This window comes from Vicugna pacos, chromosome 17, assembly GCF_048564905.1.
Source record: "Vicugna pacos chromosome 17, VicPac4, whole genome shotgun sequence".
Classification (NCBI taxonomy): Eukaryota; Metazoa; Chordata; class Mammalia; order Artiodactyla; family Camelidae; genus Vicugna; species Vicugna pacos.
The window spans coordinates 31,425,154-31,451,136 of record NC_133003.1 but is presented as its reverse complement, the minus strand read 5'-3'; the positions used below and the strand labels follow the sequence as shown (position 1 = coordinate 31,451,136).

Below are 25,983 nucleotides of genomic sequence, written 5' to 3'. Positions count from 1 at the left end.
AGCGGGACCTCCCCGGGACCTGGACAAGGAAACAAGGAAATGTTTCACTAAGAGTAAGACACTGTTTCACCCAAAAGGCCCAGAGTGAACAGACCGAGTTCTCAGACAGGAGTCATCATTTTTCTCCTCTGAATTGTGATGCATGGGATTCTCTGTAGTGGAATAGGGTCTGAAGTGACATGGTTCACACTGAAAGGCAGGGAAGAGCTGAAGAAACACACCCCAAAGTGACTTTGGGAAGAGCCGTCACAGCAGAGGGGACGGGAGTGGACATGTGAGGCCAGTCTGGAGGAGTAGGTTGAGTGTGAGCTGCTGTTTCTTTCCCATTCCTCAAGGAACCCTCCTTAGAGACATCACACCCACACCCACCCACCCACACACACACACACACACAAGTAGGTGAAGGCGTCTATGAAGAAAGATAAGCAGCAACAGCCAGATTTCCTAATTCATACAGGGGAAACTATTTCGGTGGGAAAAAAAGGGCAAAAAGATCTGGGGTGGACAATATTTCCGGAATACCATGTTGGAAAATTACAGTTGTTTTCATTTCAGGGCTTATCCGAGAGCCCCTGTGATGCTAAACCGCACTGTCCGTCTCTGAGAAACGGAGGGCATTATAAACTAGATGACAGTTCCCAAGGTCAAGCGTCTTCCGGGAATAGCGTTCCTCAAAGCACATGCGGGAACGCCCCGTCTGGCCAATTTCAGAGCGCCACCTTCTGTAACGGTTCAGAGCTCCACACAGCACTGCCTGTGTGTGTGATTTAAGTTCTCTGCCAGCACTGCACAGAGAAGGGCACACAATTCCACTCAAGGGATTCACTAGTACAACTCTGGGATGACAGCATCTTAAACATTACTCTGCAGCGTGGACACATGTGAAGGAATACCAAACTCTCAATCTGACTCTGTGAATCTGGCCTGCGTGGAGGGTCTGCATAGAGCCCTCCACTCTCTCCAAACCAGTGAGATTCCACAAAGTACTCCTGCCTCATCCTGCACAGCTGGCTTTCAGTGATTTATACAGTAAAAGAAATGCTTCGCAAAGTCCCAAAGTGTGCATCTTCAGACACCATTTCAAAGATCTGGTGTCATGAACTATTTTCATGTATTACAGAGGACCTACCAGTTTGCAGCCCCTGAAATTCATACCAGCAAGTATCGTGCATGGAGGGTAAATGGGAAACAATTGAAAAGACAAATGAATTCTCACGCGCTTAGAAATGTGAACAGATCGCACGGAACAGGATACCGGTGTTCTGCAACATTACTTAGTCTAGAAATATGAAGCAATACAAATGCTAATGCAAACTCTATTGCATTGTTCGTTAACTTTTCACACACTCAGGTCCTGTCTCCCTGACAAACTTGCAAAGCAGGGCTTGAGTATCATTCCTTTTTTTAGCACCTACTCCAGTGCCAAGCACGTCGACAAGGCTGAATAAATCTCTGCTGAGTGGATAAATGCAGTCATACTATAAAGGCATAAAAGGGTATTTACTTATTTTGTACTCAGTGCAGTAATGCTGGTGGGAATATTCAGCACCGGATTACGGACTGTCTGATGTAATCCATACTAAAATAAAATCAGTTACTAAGCAGAAATATCAAAGAATGTCAAAGAAAATAGGGTGTTGGTCACAACTTGGCAGTTCAAGAGCACTTAATCCTTTTTGCAGGTGGATTTTGTCTTGTCCCCCTTTTTTTCCCCTTAAGTCAGGATCCATTTTGGAGACAGAAACCATATTGGTAGTTTGAACAGGGAAAATTTAATATAAAGAACTGCTGTCAAGTAAAAGGTGGTTAACCACCAAAAAAGGCATGGGTGGAGGGTGGGGACAAAGAGCTGTCAGGGGAACAGGAGAAGCAAAGGCTGAAAGTGGCCACTAATTCTAGAACAGAGAGGGAGCGAGGAAGAAATTAAGAATTCAGAAGGCCCTCCCCACAAGGCTGATACTGAGACCTCTTTGAGGAGGATGTGGATGGCACAGGAACATGACCCTGAACCCAGAGCATGGGACTTGCCAGAGGGTGTGTGCTGGTGATGGTCCAGGGAACTGGCCCACTGGGCAGCAGAGAGCCCTGCTGGTGAGTGAGAGCTGGCCGGGGCACACGCAGAAGAGTGGTGTGCTGGATGGTGGAGAAATTTACCAGAGAGCCTCGGCATAGGACAGACGAACTGCTAAGCATGCAGGTAGGCTGGAGGTGGACTGAAGGAGCAGCCCGCCCAGTGGTGAAGCGGCTTGCCGGAGGATGTGGGCTGGAGCTGTTGGGAGGGCTGGCAACATGAATGCCACTGAGCCACCCTCTTGCCACCCAGCTGCCAACCACTCCCATCCACAGCTCACAGAAGCAGCCGGGGACGCTTCAACCCTCTGCAGTGTCCCGCTGCGCCCTCTACTGACAAAGCTACCATTTGGAAGAAGTCTTTGGAGGGTTCGGCTCCAGTATCCCAACAACGGGCAGCGAAGGGTCGGTTGCAACTGAGAGGCAATCAATGGCTAACTGGTACACTTTCTGTTAAGGCAGTCTGAGTGAGAATGCAAGGGTTCATCCATAAATGCCAAAAATTCTATAAAGCACCGACTAAAAGCCTTCTCTGCAACAGGAAAATCAGGAAGCAATAAGCACTTCGTACAGTGCCTGATGCAAGTAGGTGCTTGATGAATGTGTAAGCAATGAATGAGTGAGTAAATGAATGAATGAATGAATGAACAAATCAGTGTTTTCAGCGTTTTATCTTTGACCAGAACTCTGGTTAGTTTGCCACTTTCCGGAGGGCTTATCAGTATTCATACACGGGAAAGTATATTTTGCACTTTTTCTTTGTTACAAGATAAGCCAAGAAAACTTACTATCATACGTAACTCAATTTCACATGGAAAAAAAAAATCACAAGAGAAGTCTTAATCCATTTTATGTTATTTATAGCTGACATAAACATTTCTTCAAGTTAATAGGCAATTGCCTGGGACTTAGAAACATATTGGTTGAATTATTTAAAAAACTGCCTTTATCATCACGGTATATGTTGTTACAATATTTCACACACATTTTTTATGCTGTAGGCATGTCAGTATTCCTTTAGTGGCCCAGAAACCTCCTTTTTATGAAAACGTGGGGGACACAAAAAATCAAAACTGAAATTTGGAGGTGATTCATCATTTTATAGGAGTATGCTGTGTTGTATGAATAATTTACCACACAAATCGTTGGAACAGTGAGCTCCTGTGATGCACCTAAGAATCTAATTCTATTGACAAAATTTTTATTGAGACATAATCCATCACAGGCACGTCCACTGTGAAAAGTGAGATATAACCAACCTCAGGTCTGCAATTTCCATTTCCACCACGAGCTGTTTCACATTTCCCTGGTTCTCAAAATTAATTGGAACACCTTCAGCACCTCTAATTTATAGATGAGAGAGAATACGGTTCAATATAGGAAATCAAGTGCTTAATGCTGAGAGCAGCCTGGCATTGATACTTCTGGTGAAGGTAATCAAGAAAAGAGACAGCTACTATTCTTCTTTTCAATAAGGTTCTTATCTTAGTATTAATTACTATATTCTTCCCAGAAAACCGTATGAACCCTTAGAAAAGAGACTGGGCAAAAGCTGTACACATCCAGAGACGTTCAGTACTACAGAATGAAAAAAAAAAAAAAGAATGTAAGAAGATCTTTTTCAGATCTGTTACACTGCAAAGAGCGGTGCTACATGAAATCCATCAGCCATCTGCTTCCAGGGAAAAAGCACAGTTTTACTAAAGATACTGTGAGGCTTTCCAGTGGTTGAGGGGGACCAAATAAAATCAGGACTAGGACTGGACGAGAATCACGTACTGACACCCCTGGAAAGACAACAGTCAGTCACTGAATGTGGAGTTCCTCGTGGAGTTCTACACCCTCTGATCTTACTTCCTGCCTGAGTTAGGGCTCTTCGGACTTCTCTGTTCTGTGTGTGGTGTCTCCCAAGTCGGTCCACAAACAGGCTAACTAACTCTGATCCTAGAATCCACTTTACATTAGAGAGAGAAAAAAAAAATCACCCACCATGAGTCAGTGATATCATCCCTTTCCCTGCTAGAATTCCACGTCTGTGTCCACGATGGCGAAACTGTGGAAGTGGTAGAAAATCCACCTACATCACCTCCTTCTCAGTGTTGGTACAGAGAATGTAATTTTTCCTGGGCAGAAGATATTTTTAAAATATTATATAATAATGAGACTCATTAGGGTTACCATGAGAATAAAATTCAGGAATTCTATTTTAAACATATGATGATAAAGATCGGTTACTGTCATATAACCTTGACACTGATAAGGAAGGTGGCAGTAACCCCTCCATTTGTCAACATTACTACAGAAGATAATTGTGCCAGACGTCCTTACCCTGAAGCTGGAATTGCACCTGCCACACTCACTGCTGTGTCCCAGGTGGAGCATACAGGGCAGTGCTCACTGAATGTTTATTAAATGAACAGATTAAGAAACTTGAGAAGAGCCCTAAGTTGATGTGTGATGTGTGAATGACGGACAACTTGCTACTAGACAAGTGATGTGTTCCTGATGACCTGAAATACATGCCAAGGGTTCCACGTCACCCCCAGGAGCTGCAGAACCTGTGACTCATGACCCCTAAGTGCCCAGACAAAAGATGCTGAATCCACCGATAGGGGTTCTACTCTATGCTCCTTAAGCTCTTTTCTTTTTCCTTTTTCCAGCTGTGACTCCAGACAGGATCCAAAGAGGAGTTCTACAATCTCTTCTCTGGGTTCATGGAGACTTATTTTACCCTTCTGTGTTAGCCTCTTAAGGCACTGCGTCAGCCTTAAAAGGGCACAGGAAAGGGAAATAAGCTCTTTTCTTTTCCTTTAAATTAAAGCATAGTTGATGTCGAATGTTGTGTTAGTTTCTGGCGTGCAGCACAGTGATTCAGTTATACATACATATATTATTTTTCATGTTCTTTTTACTATAGGCTATTACAAGCTACTGAATACAGCTTCCTGTGCTAGACAGTAGGACCTTGTTGTTTATCTTTTTCTTATAAAGTTGTGTCTCTCTGCTAACCCCAGACTCCTAATTTATCCTTCTCCTTCTTCCCTTTCCTCTCTGGTAACCATAAGTGTATTTTCTATGTCTGTGAGTCTGTCTCTGTTTTGTAAATAAGCTCATTTGTGTTATTTTTTTTTTAGATTCCATATATAAGTGGTATGACATGTGGTATTTGTCTTTCTGTGTCTCACTTATTTCACTCCTTAAGCTTTTTTCTTACCCACTCAGAGGCAACTCAACAGCCTTCTCCAGAAACTACTCCCAGAAACTTGTGGTCCTAAATGCATCTTTAGGAAGGTAAACTGACACACAGTCGGAGAGAGTCGAAAATTGAAAATGAGCCTTCTGACACTGCGTCCATATTAGGAAATCTTCACTCCCATTGACAGTGTGGGTTTATAGCTGTTGATTCCAGTTGTCCAGATGAGAAATTCATTTGCAGCAAGACAGTTAATACCAATCTTGAATTTTCTCAAGTTTTATTTGCTGAGGAAAAAAAGTCACGCCAAAACCTAATAAAACTATGACAGTAATTAACCCACATCACACACTAGAACATTAATATGCTATTCGGCCACTGCTACTAATACAGATGCCCTAGACATACAATGAATTTCTCCAGTGATGACAACTAAATCACGTTCTTCGTCTTTGTGGAAGTCTAGCCATAAATATCTGGGGAAAACTGTTGCACATCCCCCCACCCAGTTCCATTGTAACATGTTCCTACAGCTCTTAGTAGAAAATAAGGTACGCATAACTCCAAAATGACCACACTTTTTTAAGTGTTTCCCCTGCAAACTTTAGTTAAAATAATTATTTCTTTATTATAATCATCATTAAGACATGTTAATTGCCAGAAATTTAGAAAATACTCATAAGCCAACTAAAAAAATCAAAATTAAAGTTTGTCCCATCATCCAGATGTAAACAGTAAGGATTTAGTATACAGATGTCCAGTCTTTATTCAGTGCAACAGCCAGTCATTATCATAGGTTACACTTACTATGTGCCAAGTACTGTGCTAAGAACTTTATACAACTTATCTCAATTTTCACAATGACCTTACGCAACTGATGAAGCATTACCATTTTATGGATAAAGACAGGCTTCTACCAGACGTTGAGTGCTCACCAAGGGTCACAGAACCAGCAGCAGGGAAGTCAGAGGTTCAGGTGCCCCCTGCACTATCCTGTTTCCCAAATGTATGAAAAGTAATGGGCAGAAGACCAAACAAGCAATTCTCCAGCAAAGACATGCAAATGGCCACTAGGCACATGAAAAAATGCTCAATATCGCTAACTAACAGAGAAATGAAATCAAAACTACAATGAGGTCTCACCTCACACCAGTCAGAATGGCCATCATTCAAAAGTCCACAAATGATAAATGCTGGAGAGGCTGTAGAGAAAAGGGAACCCTCCTGCACTGCTGGTGGGAATGCAGTCTGGTGCAGCCACTATGGAAAACAGTATGGAGAGTCCTCTAAAAACTAAAACTAGACTTACCATATGATCCAGCAATTCCACTCCTGGACATATATACAGAGGGAACTCTAATTTGAAAAGATACATGCACCCCAATGTTCATAGCAGCACAATTTACAATAGTCAAGACATGTAAACAACCTAAATGTCCAACAACAGAGGACTGGATAAAGAAGCTGTGGTGTTTTTATACAATGGAATACTACTCAGCCATAAAAAGAATAAAACAATGCCATTTGCAGCAACATGGATGGACCAAGGAGATCGTCATTCTAAGGGAAGTAAGCCAGAAAAAGAAAGAAAAATACCGTATGTGGAATCTTTAAAAAAAAAAAAAGACACAAATGAACTTATTTACAGAATAGAAACAGACTCACAGACATAGAAAAAAAAAACTTACAGTTACCAGGGAGGAAAGGGAAGGAGGAGACTTCGTTATCACAGGGGGGAAGGAGGTGGGAAGGGATAAATCTGGAATTTGAGATTTGCAGATACTAATTATTATATCTAAAATAGATATCATGTTTCTATGTATAGCCAGCGGACTATGTTCCATATCTTGTAGTAACCTATAATGAAAAAGAATACGAAAAAGACACAAAAACAGTTTTATTATTCTGGGTTATTAAATATTCCTCAACATTACTTTCAGTGACTGCTTATGATCCTACTGCACAGATAGACCATAATGTGTCTCACCCTTCCTACTACTGGACATACGAGTTATTTTCAACTTATCACTATTAATATTTTCTAAAAGTTTGAATGAACATCTTTAAGACTATATGCACATCCATGTTAATTTCCTTAGGATCAACCTCCAGTAGATTTTCCAAGTTACAAAAAATACGTAAGCCTCTACAATTCTGGACTCATGGTCACAGGTGGCACTGCAGACAATTCCAGATTTCACTCTCACGAGCAGTGTATGGGAAGATCTTTTCCCAAAGGAGTATGTAAGTGAATTCTGTCCCCCGTCAAAAGCAGGCCTAACAAAGAAACGGAGTTATGCTCAAGTCCACTCGTTTAACATGGTCCTTGAAGCCATAAACACAAGCACCACTCCATATTTCTCTGCTGAACACTGATACTGCTATAAAATAATCTTAACAGTGCCTGGTGCCCATTAGCTCTTTCATCATAATTTACTGAGTGAATGACCAAATCAGCAAATGAATAAAGCCAAGATAATTACCAAGAAAAAGACAATTTCCAAATAACAAGGCAAAGGACTGAAAGCCCTTTAGGTGGGACTTCTCCGTATCATGTAGAGTTGCCACTTAATTTTGGCTATTAGAGCGTGATCCTGGAATTTCCAAAGCTGTAGGGTTTCATACCCCCATCTCGTATTTGGCTCACAAAACAAAGCAAATGAAGACAGTTAACTGCACATCATGGGAGCAGGAGAGGATGAAAGGAGAACGAGGCTCTCGCGCTGTCATTTCACCATGCCCCTGCACCCGACTCCAGGAGCTGGGTGACAAAGCACCATGACGACGTCCCGCCATGTATAACAACGAAAAACAAATCCCTGAAAAGGTCCAAAATGGTGTTGCCATAAAGTGCATTGTGTTTTGGTAGGAAGCCAAGCAAGGAGGGCTCCCTCCCACGTGGCAGAAGGTGTAGGCTGTGTGGCATGGTGTGCCCTGAAGCAGAGGACACCATACGAAGGGTGACTGGACTGAGACAAGGAAGTCACAGAGGTCCCTTCAGATTCAAAACCAGGACAGGCCTACTCCCTGCCCATACGGTGACGTGAGTACAGGGCCGTGCTGAATCGGTGTTGGTCCTGCTGCATCTGTGAGAGGGGATGAGCTCCAGCTCCTTCTGCTCTGCCATCTTAGAAGGACGTTTCGGGCTCCACTTTTATCATATGAGGATCCCTAGTTACAGGGGAGTCTGGTGGTCTGCTTGTGGGACTTAAAAGGGATGTTCCTGCCGGTCTTCACAAAAATCTCAGCACCTAGCGATCACCAATAAAGGTTATTATGTGACAATGCAACCAGATAAAGCAGCTGATGTTAGTCCAAAGCCTAACCAGTTCAGGCTATTGGCTTAAGTTTTTAAGAGTTAAGGGGGAAAAAAAGAGCATTAAATACCAGGATGAATTACACATCCCCTCTGGAATAGCCTTTCACTATGAAGACCTAGAATGAACCAGGGGCCAGAAGAACCCACGCTGAATCAGTTTTACCAGCTCAAGCTGGAAGAGCTTTGCTATAACTTGAGAATCTTAGAGTGGACCACTGGTGGCGTGCATGAGGCTAAAATTACACATACACGTAAATGAGAGCCAGAGACAGACAGACAGGAATGAGGAATACTGGAGTATGAGGAGGTCAGCAGACAGACAGCTGATGACAGAGAAAATCCAAGCAACTCTTCCTTTCTTTGCCTTGTGTCAGAACAGCGTATAATGTCAAGAGGTCAAAGTTATCAGCGCTTCTGTCTTGACGCTACCTTCCAGGATGTTAGCTTGGCAAGAATTTAGGGACAGAACTCTGCTAGTGGATCATTTTCGGTTGGATAGTCCAACTGACTAGAAAATGACATGCAGCCCGGATAACAGACATATCTAGGGGCAAAAGTCCAACTTACTCTCCCCCAAAGCATAGTTCTGGGCAGCTATGCTGGAGAATCAAAAATATACCTAATATTCTAGAACCTGAGCCAACAACGCTGGTTCATTTGAGGGAATGGCACACTGCTGACTGCACTCCTACGTCATTGATGGTTTTGTTGCCACAGGATTCTCCACCTGATGGTGAGAAAGTCAAGTCGGAGAAAACATGATTTAAATTATGAGAAACTCCTGTATTATGCAGGTTGCTTAAAAATTTGAATCTAACTGCAAAATCACATCAAAATTATGTTAAGTTTCAAGACCCCAACACAACTCTTAGCTGGTGGGCTTTCCAGGCTGCCTACTTCCTCTGCCTTGTCCCCGGACAGTATTGCAGTCCACATGCCTAGATTCTCCAGTGACAGGTGTCATCAAAATGCAGACACAGACCCTCTGCCACCTGGCCTGGGCTCACTGCTTTTATTCACCATCTGTCACAAAATGACATCAAAATGAAAAAAAAAGAAAAGGAGAAAACATCACAGGCTGGAATTTCTTCATGGGAACAGACGAGGTGGAACAAACGGGGTAGTGGTGGTCATTAAATCATCCCTTCTAGGACTGGCCTTTCTATGTCCACCTCAGACTATGGAAACAAGAAAGATATTTTTTTTTAAATGAGAATGGAAAATGGCAGGTGTTCGAAGTGTATCATTCTTCCTCTACTCCTTTAGAAGAATTAAACGTAGACTTGTGAGGGAAGAGAAGGCAAAACCCTGCTTCACACTGTAACTGGTGGGGAGCTGGCGAGGTTGAGAGCTACAAAATCTCATTAAGAGTTTGATTTAATGGAAGTCTTACTCAGCACAGCCAGAATGCAAAAGACTGGCTTCCTTGTCCAAGTATGCTGCAGAAAGATCACAGTCTTCAGGCTGAGTGTTCAAAAGCTAGAATTACATGATGAAGGCAATTTGATGAGAACTAGGACTTAGGAGAAAACATTTACTAAAAAAATGGTTTCATAGGACCAGAAATCATGGAGGAGTGAAGGGAAGCGGGATACTCCAAAAGATGGGATAGTAAGACACAACAAAAAGGATGGTGATTTAACTCCTGATTTTTGGTACCAAGATTGGGAACAGGGTAAAAAGAAATGCCCCTAAAATAATCTAGAGCAACAAGCTTAAAAGAGTCTTCTGAATACTTAGTATGATTAACAAGTCTTCAATTTCGGTGATGGCAGGAATGCAAGAGAAATTACTGGTAAGTGCCATGTCATAGGTCCAATTTTCAAATGTCAGCACAATACACCTCCTTTTGCTACGTAACGCTCCTGGGATCGGGGGCAGAGCTTACAAGTCAGAAGGGCAATTCTTCCTGAGTTATAGCCACTGCTCTTTCCGATCCCTCCAGGGGTCCCCTCTTGGGAGTAGCGATGGAAAATGTTGGTTTCCTAGCAATAAATATTGAAGAAATTCCTACTCAAAATGGACACCATTCTACCTCGAAATGGACATTTTGGTTTTTTTAAAAGAAAGATGTTAAAATGTGAAAACAGATTATTTCAGTACCTACCCTACCCTGCACTAGGCACAAGACCAGGTACTGAGGGTGCAAAAATGGGTCAGATAACAGAACCCCCTCAGAAAGTCTACCTTTGACCTCAGAGAATGAACTTCTATCCTGCCGTAAAGTATTACTGAATATGATAGAATACAATAGAGTATGACAGTAATAAAATAGGGGAAGATATGAGTAAGTACATCTTACAATAAGCAATTTTAAATGGAAAAAATACAATAAATACATTTTAAATGGGGGGGGGGAGAACGTCAGTGAAAATGTGAAAACTGTCCACTCTGACAATTTTCAATAAAGGAGACTTTTTTTTTTGGACTATCGTATCAGGAGAGATTTTGACAAATAATGACACCCACTGTTTACTTCTCTATGGTGGAATGGGCACTGCTGTACACGTGGGGATACAGCATGCCACAATTATTTCAGAAGACCATTTGGGAACAAATGATCAGGAGTTTTTAAATAGTCCATTCTCTTGACTATGTGGTTCCATTTTTAGGAAATGGTTTGTAGTAGAAGAAATCAATCTGCAGGGGTAGGTCTGGGCCAGGCTAAAACATCTGGGTTGTATTTAGAAATCCACTGCCAGTTCCAGACAAGGATGAGGAGAAAGGAAAAATGGTACTAGTATCGAAGGGGCATGGAGGATGGCTTGGGGGTGGAGAGTCTGAAATCGAAGTGAGCGTTTCAGGTACTTTGACAAAAGCCCAAGACCAAGACAGTAGTAAGAGTTTACAAAAGGCTTAAGCTCAAAAGCCATATTTAAACATATCTAAATCCATTAATACTATTATTATAAAATTAGTTGAATTGGAAAAAAACAGTCAAACTATTCTTTGGCATGGATAAACCTTATCACATGCAAACAATGTGATAGACTGTCAGAATTTTTCACATTTCAATTGCTTGTTGTGGCATTTTACAGACTAAAGTTCTATGTAACCTCCCTGAAAATTTCCCTTTCAAACTAAATTTGTTGCGTTTTGTGATGCAGTAGAATTGCTGAGAGAGCAGAAAAGTGTCTGCTTCATTTTTTTTATGATCAATAATTTTCAACATAAACAGCAGTAGAGAGAGTAGTCTCAGGAGCTCCTGTGTACCCATCGCTTTAGCTTCGTGACCAATCTCCTTTCATCTCATCCTCACACACCTCCAATTATGCCAAAGTAAACCTTCAATCATATTTTATTAGTAAATATTTTCATATGTAGTTTTTGAAAGTAAGGGACTCTTTCAAATGTCTCTTAATAGATTCCTTTAGCACTTGGGGTGATACTTTATCACTGCAAATTACTTTATAGAGGCAAATATTTAAATACGGTTTAGGAGAGAGGTAGAGAAAAACAACAGAAGAACGGGGATTCTACGCTTCACCAGCAAAAGAAAAAAAAAAAAGGCTGTATTTGAAAAAGCACAAACAACCCATCTGTCCATCGCTCAATGGAAACAGTGCACCATTTGAAACTGCCTCCAATTATTTACCCCACAAAGTCCTTACTAGTATTTATTCCATGGCTCAAATGTCCACGCCTTTAGCCAACTAAAAAATTATGAGATGGGAACTGAGGGATCCAGAATTCAGATCAGACACTCCCATGTGCCCTTTGGATTTTTGCTCACGACTGGAAAACAGAAAAACATCCAGGCAAATTAGGTATGTGGCCAGACTCACTCTCTGACTGAAGTGATGCCACATCGTGGTACAGGAGGCTGGCCACGGTGGTCTGACTGCCCGGAAACTGGAAGACATGGATGTGACAGTGTAGGGGATGGGTTTTCACTCAGCAGCAAGGAAATGCTGGGAAATGTAAAGAGACTCCTATTTATTCACGTATTTAAAACTACATTATGGTCTAATAACTGAAATATCACATGCTGTTTATAAGATACAGAAAAGGAATAAACCACCCAAACTCCTACCACCCAGGTTCCCAGTGCTGGAAATTGGGTCACATGCCTTTCTAAATTTCCCACACACACATGAACACACCTGCAGTACAGATGAGATCGCTTGTTAGGAACATCACATTGGGCAGAACAGTAGCAATGGCTGAGTCAGGGGTCTGAATCCCCATTCTTCCACTTACTAGGCGTGTGACCTAACATCTGGACACATTTCCTCATTGAGAGATGAAGTGACCAGATGTACTTCCTTCTCAAGTACTGTATCTGCCTCACAGTGCCTTGACATACACGTAAAGAGCTTAGATGCGCTCCCAGTACCAGGTATCATGTGGATGCTTGCTTTCCTGAATTGCTTTGTTCGCCTATGGTACTGACATTTTTTTAATCAAAGTACAGTCGGTTTACAATGTTGTGCTAATTTCTGGTGTACAGCATAGTGATTCAGTTAAACATATATATGTGTATGTGTGTGTATATATATATATTCCTTCTCACATTTTCAATATAGGCTATTACAAGATAATGAATATAGCTCCCTGTGTTACATAGTAGGACCCTGTTACTTACCTATTTTATATATAATAATATCTGCAAGTCCCAAACTCCCAGTTAATCCCTCCCAACCCTACCCCGCTGGTAACCATAAGTTTGTTTTCTATGTCTGTGAGTCTGTTTCTGTTTTGTAAGTAAAGTACTGGCATTTTATGAACAGCAGTATTAAGTAATAATGTGACTTACGTCATCAAAAGTCCCCATACAGCAAAACTTTTAATGGCTACACAATATTCCAACTCCAGGGTGGGCCTAGTTTATTTAATCATTTCCAAAATGTTGGGCATTTGGGTTTCTTCTACCAACTTTCACGATCAGAAATAATGGTGTAGTCAACACTTTGGTGTCCAAAGGCTTCCCGAAATTTGAGTTACTGTCTTAGGTTAAATTTCAGCCCTAACACACCATTTAGAAAGACTACTGCATGTAGTGATAGGTGATAAGGAATGAAAAAAAAAAAACCACCAGATTCCACATGAGGGTTTGTTTATATCAGAATTTGTAAAAGCAGAAAGATGGTTATGAAAATCCTAACCTAACCCAACTGTGAATTATAGCACATAGTACCCTGACTCACAAGCACAAGCAAATCCTCTTTACATAGTCAAATCCCACACAAGGGCCCCAATCTTATCACCAATGGTGAGAATTCCTAAATGTGGCAATTTTAAGAGTAAACCCGAAAACACAGCTATATTTGTAGGCTGGCAGCCATCAGAGGCACTTCCTGTCTCAAGCAACTCAATTCTACATTTGCATAGAAAGCCAGCATCTCAGAATTTGTTTGTCCCTGAGATATGCACTTTTGTTTCTAAGACCTCTTATGTTTTTCCTCTCCCCTCCCTAAAGTCAGAATACAGTCTGTGGCTGCAACCCTTCAAGTTCAAAATCCAATTCAGTTCCTAGGTCAGGAACTACTGAAGATTGCTATCTTCCCGAGAGCAGATACGAAGATACTCAGCATGCCTACCCAGAGCATTCAATCAACCTGTCCATCCACGGAACTCAGAGAAGGCCACCAGCCACACACCCGTCAGCTTTCTTGGAATGCAGTAAAGAACACAGGCATGAAAGCTAAAGGTCTGGATGTTAGTTCAAGCTCTGTGACCTTGGGGGCAAGTCACTTAACCTCTTATCTGCCTTTCCCCAAAGCTGTTAAAAGAAAAAAAGTCAGGAGAAGAGAAGCTGGGGCCAGGATGAAGGGTGTGATGACATCCACAATGCCTTATTTACCAGCTTAAGGATCAAACAATACAAATAAAGGCACATGATAAATTGTCATGCCCTCCAGAAAGGTATACTGATATTAAAATATTTGTTCTAGTTCTTTTACCAATTAGTCATGTAATCTCTCAAAAGCTTAGTATCCATAATGAATACAATCTCTAATTAGGATTAGTAAATCTCCAAAGAGCGACCATTCAGACCTGGGAAGATATGATGGCAGTAATTATTATTCTGAGATTTACTGCTTACTTTCATGATGGAAGCTAATTTCCTAGCATTATATTGTGCATTAAAAAATTTTTTTTTATTGAAAGTGCTTTTGAGAATCTCAAATGCCTCCTCTTCTGGAGAGCTCTTCATGAGATAATAATGTTTGGCCATGCTTGTCATCCCACTAAAATATTTCTAAAAACATAAATAATATACTTTGTGTACCTTATAAAATAATAGAAAATTGAAAGAGGACTGAAGAGGAAAATCAACACCATTTCTCTGTACTAAAAATACATAAATTTAATTTCACCCAAGTTTAACAATAGAAGACTATAGTAGAAGAGAAATTGCATGAAAGAGATCCTTTGGGGAAATGAATCTCTAGTTTTCAGGTATTTTCTGACCATATTAGTGATATTATTTATTAAATACATAATTGATAATGTTCATTATTATTTAATACACACAATACAGTGAAGTTAATTATTGGACTGTTGGAGTTTGTGGAAATTCTATTTTCCAAGCATTTTCAATACAGAGAAAAGACTGAGTGCAGTTTATTTCCTACAAGGAGTATCATCTAGAAATTTGTTTTTAAAATAGAGCCTACTCTGCCATGGTATTTCCTAATTTGGGGGAGTGTTGGAGACGGGTCCTCTTTTGCCCTAAGCGAAGTGTGTCCCTTTAATTCACATTCAAAGACCAGTAACAAGAGGGTGTCAAAAACACACCATTACTCATGAGTGTTAATTTATTTGTGTGGAAATGCTCAGGCCAGGAGCCCTGCAAAGAACACTAGTGCTGTTGTGTGGTTTATTTAGGTTTTCCTTTGCTGGAACGGTCCCAGGCCTGGAGTAACAGCGCCTTTGGCAGAACATCCTGAACTGACTTAGCAGGACGCACATTCTCACTTCTCGGCTGGAAGATTACATGAGCAAGACCTAAGGAACTGGGAAGGCCATCCTTCACCAACTCCATTTTACACCATTAGGCCTTGCAACCAGTGTCTCCTTTACAGGACTAAGTGGAACAAGGCAACCAGCTACAAAGAGAATCTGAGTTTGCCCTCTGCTTAAACGCACAAACTCAGTAACAGTCGGCTGGGGGCTTCCTCATGTTTCTGACAGTGGGTTCCTAATGGTGTTCTCTTAAGCCAGCTCAGCCCCACAATTTCATGTTTAAGATGGGTGGCTTTTCACTTTGTTTTTAAGGGGAGCTGGTAAACTGTGCGTGTTTAAAAATTCTTCTGTGCTATAAACGAAACCTAGACGGAAGGTCTTTGGAACTGTAAATTCTAACAGAGCATAAAATGTGACCGGCATTAAAGGCCACCGTAGCTAGGGACCATCCAGCTAATTTGTTCTTTTATTCTGATAATTATAATCAGGCTTCAGCCTGGTCATCAATCTGTCGTTAAACACAGAGGGTGGAGAGATAATATAATACTCTGAATGATGACTGTAATTTTTACATATTAGACATCGAAGGACTATTTGCAGAGACCCACTAATGAAACCCCCAAGAAGTTCGATTCCTGGGTTTATGGGTTGTACAACATGGCTGCAGAATTAACTTTCACAATGGAAAGCAGTCAGCTGTATTTGCAGAGACAGCGCACGGCAAAATGCACCCATAAACTGATAATCATAATCACACCCCTGTCCAGCTCTCCAAAATTAAAATGGAACCAAACGAAGACAGAAGGCCCATTCAATACACTCGCACGATGCACATAAAACAAGTAAAGACATAAACACAACAGGAGAAAACGTCGAACGCGAAAAGCAGTGAAAAATGAAGCACAGAAAGATTGCCAGCATCAAAACAACAGTGAGGATGTTGCTACAAACCTGATCGTGAGCAGCATTTATAAACCCCCTTCTGACCCGCTTTCCCACCCCAGAAGTGTTATTTTCATTTGTCACCGAGTTGCTTCAAATGCAGCCTCTCAGAGCCTGAAACTAATTTTCTCCCTCCTACATAAGAACATAAAAATCCCTACAATCTTGGTAATAGAAAGAGATCATTTTCCCCCAGGTCCCAGCTACCACCATCTCTTTTCTTTATGACAAACGGATGACATCGCATCCTCCTCGGCTTCTCTCCAGCGTGGCCCTCAACCACAGCCTTCCCGATCTGCTCCAAAATGCTAACCAAGTTAGCCTCCTTCTCCAGCCAGTCTCTCAGTGGTTCCCCCATAAAAGTCCAGCGCTGATGGCCTTCAAGGCTTTGTGGGGTCTGGTTGCACCCCTGGTGGCTTCCTTCCAGGTCCATGGATGTTCTGTTCTTCCGCCTTGGGAGCATCACACACGCTCGCCTTTGGAGCCTAGGTCACTTCTTGACCTAGAGAAATTCTGTTCAACCATGTTTTCTTCAGGTGGCCTCTCCTGACCCCTAAACTGGGCATGATCCCCATGAGGGGCTCCAAAGCACTGAATGTCTCTTCCCTTCAGTGGACGCAACGTAAGTTTAACCCAGCATCTACCGCACACTCATAGGACTAATAGCTATTCTCTACCAGGGCCACGTGGGTATACCCCGACCAAGGCAGCCCCCGTGCCCCGCAGGGCCCCTGGAACACACCGGGCTGCAAGGCATACTCGGTTTAATGAAAACTGAGGAGGGTCAGCTCATTCTACACACATAAACTGGAAAGGTCTAGACAGTAACACTCTGCTTTCATAGAGAACGCAGGATGGTACATGATTTGCTGTACTGGGGCAATGTCCCAGTACTGCCTTTTGTATCCAGAGGAGCCCTGGAAGTCCCCAGACACCCAAACCTAACGGCAAACACCTCCTCTTACACATCCTTCCTCTGCCTCACTGCATCCACACGGGGGATGTTGCTCTGACATTCTCCATAACTGACAGCATCACTGCTGAGCACAGTCCCCTCTGACACCAAGACTGTCTGCTTAACAACTTGTGATGGTAAACACTGCTCTCACTTTGCTTTATGGCCCAAGAATTTTTAAATGAAGCTTTTATAACAAGGGTGTAATTGAAGGCACGGTACTTTGCCGGAGATCCAGGCTGATTGTACACACGTGCCCGATAGAAAAACACTGTGCCACATTTATAAAGCCAGAGAGGAGACGACGATTATGCAGGGATGCTTCTGGCAGATCAATGCACTGAAGGTGGATTATCATTCTGCTCGGCAAAGGCGGCCCGTGGACAGACGTGCTCCCTACAGCAGGGACAGCCTCCCTGATCCGGGAATGTCAAATATAATAATAATAATAATAATAATAATAATAATGCCTCTTGGCAGAACACTGCCAGACATGAGCAGAACTGCTTCAGGGATTCCAAAAAGTTTTCAGCAGCAGCTGAAGGGTCCGCCAGCCAACTGAGGACTCCCTGAGCCTCCCTAGCCTCACAAGACAAATGCTCCCCTCTCGGCCCAGCGCATCAGTGAGTTCTCAGCATCGGCCCTGGACAGCCTCAGTGGGGACACTGGGCCAAGGGGAGGCCTGGCTTGGCTACTGAGATCTCCATCGGGTGCTGCCCGTGCCTGGAACATCCTAGCACAGAACATCCAAAATCGTTTACTGAGCTTGAAGCTAGGTTCCACAGGCGGCCAGTTAAAAATCACATGCTTCGGAGGCAGGTAGCGGAAAACCCTTAGCTCTCACAACCTTAGCATCATCCAAACTTTGAGAGAGCTGCTGGCAGGAGAAGTGGCTCAAAAATATGTTTCCCCAACACAGACTTTTCTTTAAAGCTCTAATTGCCTTACGCCCCAGGTACTGTGGGTACCAGGGCACCCACCCCAAGGGGTAAGCTGAAACTCTTTGAGGGTGCCGGCCCCACCAGCTGGTCCACACTCTTGGAAGAAACAGCAGAAGGATGGGGCTTCCAGGATGGCAGGAGCATCCTGGAAGAGATCTGAGAAGAGAGGAAGAGCCTTCAGAGTAAGAAGAACAGGTTCAAATCCTACTGTTTTATAGTCATGTGACTTCGGATAAATCATCAAGGACGTCTATTCCCTTATTTCCTCAATTATGGGCAGAAGTTCCTCCTGCATGAGTTTGAGGCATCAAAGGAGATCATGGGTATGGACTAGCCCAGAGAAGCATAAAACCTGCCTCCCTGACATGAGCAGAAATAGAAGAGCAGAGAGGGGACACACAAACTCCCTCTCTCTCTCCCACGTTCCCGCCTGGGTCATCGGAAGGAGGGACTTGTACAAACGCACATTTATTTAGAAGTCCTTGGGGAGAAGCTAGCCTCTTTTTCTCTCGGACTCCTTGCTCCCAGCTTCCCTCCAGTAGCCCCTCTCCAAGTCAGGGAAGTCCCCCTTACCACTGGGCCACTCCAAGGAAATGTCAGCTCAGCCCTTTCTTTCCCCTGGAGCCGGCTCCCCAGCTCCCCTGGCCACACCCCGGCCAGAGGGGGCGCGTGAGCCTCCAGCCTCCAGCGCTGAGCAGCCCCAGCTGACCAAGCTGAGACCCCAGTCCTCCCCCTCGCACCCAGGTTGGCCAGTCAGGTTGGCCTCGCTCTGCCCGCTTATCTTCTCCAGGGGAAGAGGCACGTAGACTCACGGGAGCCTCTGGTCCCAGTCACATTTTCCAGTCCTCCTCATTACTAACAAATCTTCCATGTGAGTTTCTTCTGGCTCAAATTAGGAGGTGGGAGAGGTAATGAGGCCCCCTCCACCTATGAGATTATTATCTTGGATAATACAGCAAGGTGGTGTCACCAACAGACAGTGGCACATCCTGACACCATTCACAGCAAAATGGGGATGGAATCGGACTGGGACTGGTGTTACCCTGAGGGGTGGAGGGAGGGAGGGAGGGTCATTGGGGGTCAGCAGTGGGGAACATACTCTTTCAGGAAAACGAGGACACCACCAAGGAAGACCCAAAGGAATCAAGAACTGCCTGAGCCAGATGGGAGTGGGGGGTGGAGGACAATTCAGGGAACCCAGGAGAGCCCCGAGCGCCGGTCACGGGCGATGCCAGCAGCTCTCAGCCTGCACTGCACCTAAGAATCGCACGAGGAGCAAGAGCAAGGAGACGGACTGCTGCTCCGGCCACCTCCCAGACCAACAGCATCTGAACCCCGGGAGCGGGACCCAAGCACCAGGATTCTCTAAAGCTGGCTCAGGGGTTCCACTGTGCACTCAGTGTTGAGGACAAGCGTTCTATGCTCTCGCCGCTGAGTGTGGAGAGGAAGAGGAAAAACACATCACAGATAACGGGGCACGACCCCAGTCCAGGGGAAAACGCCTTTCCCCTCTCACACAATGCCCGTTCTTCGCTCTTCCTTCCGAATAACTGCTGCTCTTGGTGACTAATTTTTGTCGCGGCATAAACGACAATACTTGCTATCACTTAAAGTATGAGAGCTCACATTTACTGAGGACCTACTATGTGCTGTGTACATGTTCATTTCACCTGTGCTAACTGATACATGCCTCACAACCACCCGCCAAGGTTGGCCTCTTACTAGTTTCTCCATTTTCCAGATGGGAAAACTTAGGGACAGAAAGATTATGCATGTAACTGAAGCTTATTCCTGCTGGTGGGCAGAACCAGGATTTAATCAAACAACTTAGATCTAGAGTCTTTTCTTCCTTAAGCAGATTCTCAAGCAACGATTCTTGCTTGCAATCAATACCTCTGTGGTTAAGCATTGAGATCTTAACACCAAACAAGCAGAGGTTTTTTGTCTTACAGGTGAGTGTGTGTGTGTGCACATGTGCAAGTGCGCATGGAGTTACTTCCTTGATGACAGGGACCACGCTCGTTTCAATTCTCTGGACACTGCTGCCCACTGAATACACTGCAGCTCTGCAAAGGGAATGAACAAAAAAGGCATCGGAGGGGACACAAGAGAGAAGGAGGGAGGGGCATGTGTATGGGTTGATCACATCTCTCCAGACGAAGTGGAACACAGTCACAACCGCCAAAGTGCAGGAGGTAAAGCATTCCCCCCTCACAACCCAACCTTCAGCCCACACTGAACACGGGGGCAGAGGAAATGCATCGCCAGCACAGGCAATCATTCACATGCCACGGGACTTAAAAATCTCTGACGATCACACCAGTATTGCTGGCAGTGCCTCTGACCTGACAGACGCCAATAAGGAATCCTAGAAAAGAGGATATATTTCCAGTACAAATCAGGCCACATAAAGGCTGCCTGGCCGACAACTTTGACACTGGAGAGAAAGTCTCTATGAGGAATTAAGCAGTCACTTGGAGGCCAGGGAAGAGCTGATGGGGCCCTTTTACTTCCAAAGCCCCCTTTCCCAGCCACCACGTGCAGGCATCTGGGCTCACGAGGTCAACGTGTTACTTGTTTCTCTCCCAGCTGACTGGCTGCTCCAATTAAGTAACTATTTATTTCACCATCCAAGGTATAACAACTCATTACTTCAGCTCCTCTTTAAAGTGGTAAGAGAGACTTGTAGATGCTCCTTCAGGAAATCTGAATTTGGCTACCTCCTCCTGAATTACTGAGCTACGGCACGAATGACGACACTTAGACTTCAGAACCTTGTCTCACTGCCAAGGCAATCAGACAGCTGAAGTACCCTCCGCCCGAACGCAAGCAGACTGGGAGGAAGCACACACCTGACGTACTCAAAGTAACATGAGTATTTTAACGTGTCTTATTCTGGGCTGGGCTTCAGGATACAGGGAAGTCATCATTCAAAGTATTCCCCCTTATTTTAGCATGTGAGCTCTCATTGTTACTTATTATCAACATCATCCAAATTACTATTTATTTACATTGGCTAGAATATGACACATTTTACAGCATGGTTCAAATTCTGCTCCATAGTGCTTTCATACACACGATTTCAAGTTCACACCAAACCAATGAGATAGGGATATGCCCATTTTACGGACAAAGGAACTGAGGCAGAGCAGAGAGGGAACAGACTTGTTAAAACAAACAAAAGCTAGGTAGTGGCAAGTCAGAATTTTAGCATGGAAATTTTCACTCCAAAACCCCAACCCTTTCCAACGTCTCTCCTAGGCACTGACTGCATAATCAAAGGGAATTTAAGCATCTGAGGGAAGTTCTGGAATCAGAATCTCCTTCTCAGAGGACTGTTATGAGCATTAAATAGGACAGTGCACGTAGAATGCCTGGCGGAATTGGCAGAGGGCCTGCCTCCTGACCAGGGTTCACAACTACCACCTACAGTTTTTGGTCATTGTTCATTTTCAAAGAGAATTGAAATTCTTTTTTAGAAGACTTGGGGTTTTACCTGTCTGAACTATTTTAGTGGGATGAGGACATCTTTCACCTGCACAATACAAAATATAAAGGAACTAAAGCTTTAGGCTGATTGCCAGTTTAAAAAAAAAGGAGGGTAGCCAGGCTCCCGAGTTCAGATGTGGCCCTAAACATTTATTTCCTTTCTTGAGCGATCTAGTAATTCACTTTGTGTTAGTTAGCCGTTTGCATTTCTGAGACATCTGGTGCTAAACCTTATCGTCGGTTCAGTTATGAAAAAAACAAAAAACAAAACAGAACTAGTGCCTAGCAGCCACCATTGGAGAGTGCCTAAAAATAGAAATAATTCACTGAAACCTCATTAGAACGGTGCAAGGATGCCACAATACCGGGGAAATCACTGCAGAATGTCGAGTAAGACCTCAGAAATATTCAGATTGAGATGTCGCAGGAAGTGAATTATCTAAGAATCCAAACTGGGTATTGTTTCGGAGATAAAGAATTTCATTTTATCATGTATGGTTCACGCTAGTGTGATCTGACGAGTGTCCCTCACCAAACCCACTTACATGATATGGAAGAGTTCTCTGTTAGAAGCAGAGGACTGATATCAAATGAATGCGACATAAAATTGGTTGATAAGACCCAGTGGATGCCCGTAAATTAAGCGATCCCTCTCACGGCAGTGCTGCCTGCGGTACTGATGTGCCTAGATCATGCTTTCCTAAGGAAAGTAAGTCCCAGCTTACCTCAGCTTTGGACAAACCCAAATTCCAAATAAGCAAGATCTGAATCAATTAGCTCTATTTATGACTTTACATATAGCTACCTAGGAACTTTCACAGACATAAAAATCACGTAACACGTATTCAGAGAAGACAAGGGGCTTAAGGAAAACAACAGAATGTGCGTCCCGGCGAGTCAACGCATAGTTACGTGTCCTGGCGCCCATAAAGCCCAACACGGGGATTCAACGCTAACATTTTTCTCAAAAGCCAGCTAGGCAGTCCTAATAAAGAAATAATGTAAGCCCCAACTGCTGGGTCTTTTACGGCATCACATTTGGGCGCTTACTTGTTGCCAGTTAAAAGGCAGGAAGGATGAAGTGTGAACAGAAGTTCTCCCAGTAATCTCTGTCTCCTTCACAAACCGCAGGATTGCTTCTGTGAAAACCACCACAGTTGGCCAGTGTTACCAAGATCGAGGTACTAGAGGAAGAGGTGGGTAACTGGGGGAATCAGGAAAAGTCTCATAAAGGTAAATAAAATTAAAGTCTCTTCCTGGTTTGTTATGACGTCATGTGAAAATGGCTGAAAGGATTTCCACCACACAGGAAAGATCTGTGCAAACTGGTCTGTCTTTACATTAATCCATGTGGGGCACAGGACATGTGCTTTGGGGGTATGGGTCAGAGATACACCAAAATAGCCAGGAATCGTCCAGAACACATTGAGAAAAGCTTTGGGTTTCAAATAAGGACAGACATACCATATACATGAAGACGGAACAGACAAAAAAACAAACAGCAGTTTTAACGTAAACCCGGAAAACAAAAGAGAATTGCATGCTTCTCATGTGGGCAACTTAAAGTAGCAGGTGAGTAACATCAAGATTCATGCAGCTCAAGATGGTTCACCATCCCTCTGGGACACTGCCTAGATGGCCAAATGGTAACAAGCTTTCAAAAGAAGTAATAACAAACCTCTAAAATAAAACCAGCATTAGTAGCTTTAAAATCCTGCCCTGGGAAAATACTTCAAGGACACCCTGGGAACAAGACAGTGCTGTGATCGGCGGAGGCAGATTCTCCTACAACCTCCACAAGGGAGTTTCATTGATCTTTTGAGTCTTTCAGACCGGCTCCCACTGATTTCGAGTTCAAAGGCATCTGCACATGCTCTTACATTCGTTTACTTTTCTATGTCTAAGTGAACGTTCTCTTAAACTGGTGCTTGTTTCACAAATCATTGCGGTGTCTGGGAACAGATACCCTCCGTGGACTCTTAAGCGGACCGTGAGGTGAAGCTGAAATACTTAGAAACAGGGTTGATTTGAGTATCCTGGCATGCACGTCTTTATGCCTTATCTCAGACCCAGTTCACTAAACCTTGTTTGGCCAGGGACTGGGGGAATTCTCAGGCAAGGGATTATTTAGTTATTCCTACGGCCACCAGCTAGCAGATAAGCCGAACAGACCTCAGTGCCCCCATCTATAGAGATCAAATCCTTCTGATGTCCTCAAATACAGCAGGGTTTCTCAATGTCAGCCCTGGCATTTTGGGTCAGATAATTCTGTGTTGTGAGGCTGTCCTGTGCGTCATAGGATGTTGAGCAGTATCCCTGGTCTCTGTCCCCTAGATGCCAGTAGCACCAGCCCCCCAGTGTAGCAACCCAAAGTCTCTCCAGACATGGCCTCATGTCCTCTGGGGCCAAAAATCCCCTGCACCCCTCCCCCATAAGAACCGCCTCCATTAAAAAAGTTAATAAGTGACTGTCTAAAATGTTACCCTGTTCACTCACAGTATCCTTATCTAACCATACCATCCATTCAATACTCTTTATGGCCTCCGTATAAAAGAAAAAAAGCTGCCATCAAATCTATAAAATAATTACAGGCACAGAGCCTAAGAGAATTTAGGATGAGATCAAAGGAATTACAGGCAAGAAGAGTAACACAATTTCAAGTTACAAGAAAATAACTCTTCAGGTAACCAGCAAAATAAAGAAAGGTCCTAAAACACACACGTACACATGATAACGAACGGAACCACTTACACGTACTTCTTTCTCTACCGTGTCCCAACAGAATATCCAACTTTTCTGATTCAGCCTAACACTAAGAGCACAGAGCCTGGAGATAACCTGACACTGTTGAAATACTGGCTGCAACATTTATGATGTGATCTTGGGTAATTTATACTGAAGACATTTATGCCTTCAGCTTCTGTGTCTGTAAAATGGACACAATAAATACCTTGAGGGGGTGGTCCCTGTGAAGATGAAGTAAGATGATGTTTAACGTGGACACTTTTTTTCAGCATTTTATGTGAATCAAGTCTGCAATAAATGGTAACTTTTATTAGTAGTATTTGTATTCTATTTACAAGCATCTTCTCAACTGGTGAATCTAGGGGAAGGAGAAGGAGGAGAGGAGAGTTGTCACTCGCTTCTAAACTCGCGATGCAAAGTGCTTTGTGTGCAGAGTTCTCCCAAGAGGTCTAATTAGCTAAGGCATCTCCAAGATCGCCCTCCAGGGAGATCAAAGCTAAGAAAAATGAGACAACTGGACTGGGAGTCACAAAACTAGAATTCTCAACTTAGTAGATTTCAAAGAGCTATGGGACCATCGTCAACCACTTAACTCTCAGGGAGCCAGTCTCTCTTCTGTCATTTTAATGGAATCACTCCCGAGTTCCCAGTAGTTTATCTGAGACTATGACAATCAGATTCAATGACTTACGTTAGAACTAATGGCCAAAACAACTAAATTCCAAACTAAATGATAGATTCTAAAACATTATTTAGTGATGTACAAAGGCAAAGTTCTTCGTAACCATCCTTGAAGTGCGATTATTTAATTAAAGAAGATTTCCACATCGTCTTTTTTAAAGTTTCTTAATTATGCAATGCTTCGCTAATTATTTAATAGTCCTCTGTAATGTCCACTAAGAGGAAATTTGAGTTACAGGCCATTTGCAGACAGGAGATGTACTGAAAACACCTGATAGGCTATAAATTCAATGTTGTACATCCACAAATCTATTCCAAAATTGCATCTGAATATTAAAAATGACCCTGGCCTTCACTTAATGGTAAGTCCTATGAAATCAATTAGCTGTTAAAATAGTTTAATTGGAACATATGTATTTTAATTTGTGTGTGTGTCTTAAAAAAAAAGTCTTCTTAATCAGCCTAAAACATTCTGAAATTACACTTCTAGGTAATGTAGTGAAAGAATTGAACTTATAACTGGATAAAACCAAGGATGTGGAAAATGTGAGAAGGATGATATTCAAACAGCGGCAACTGGAAAGGAATAAATTAAGAATCATATTAGTTTACTTCAATTATCCCAAAAAGCAGTCTAAGAAGGAAGCTGTAAAAATCCATCACCAGTCCTCAATACAAACTCACATATTCTAGGATTCAAAATTAGTCCTTGGGTTTTTTGAGGGAAGGAGGGGTGGGG

General features: G+C 43.0%; 1 protein-coding gene and 1 non-coding gene across 6 annotated transcripts in view; both read right to left on the bottom strand.

Moving 5' to 3' along the window:
* Positions 1-25,983, bottom strand: part of PTPRG (protein tyrosine phosphatase receptor type G) — a 658,718-nt gene that overhangs the window by 172,672 nt on the left and 460,063 nt on the right. The window lies entirely within an intron of this gene.
* LOC116284072 (small nucleolar RNA SNORA26) lies at positions 4,729-4,849 on the bottom strand. Its single transcript, XR_004193856.1, has one exon. It is a non-coding gene; the product is annotated as a small nucleolar RNA SNORA26 (small nucleolar RNA).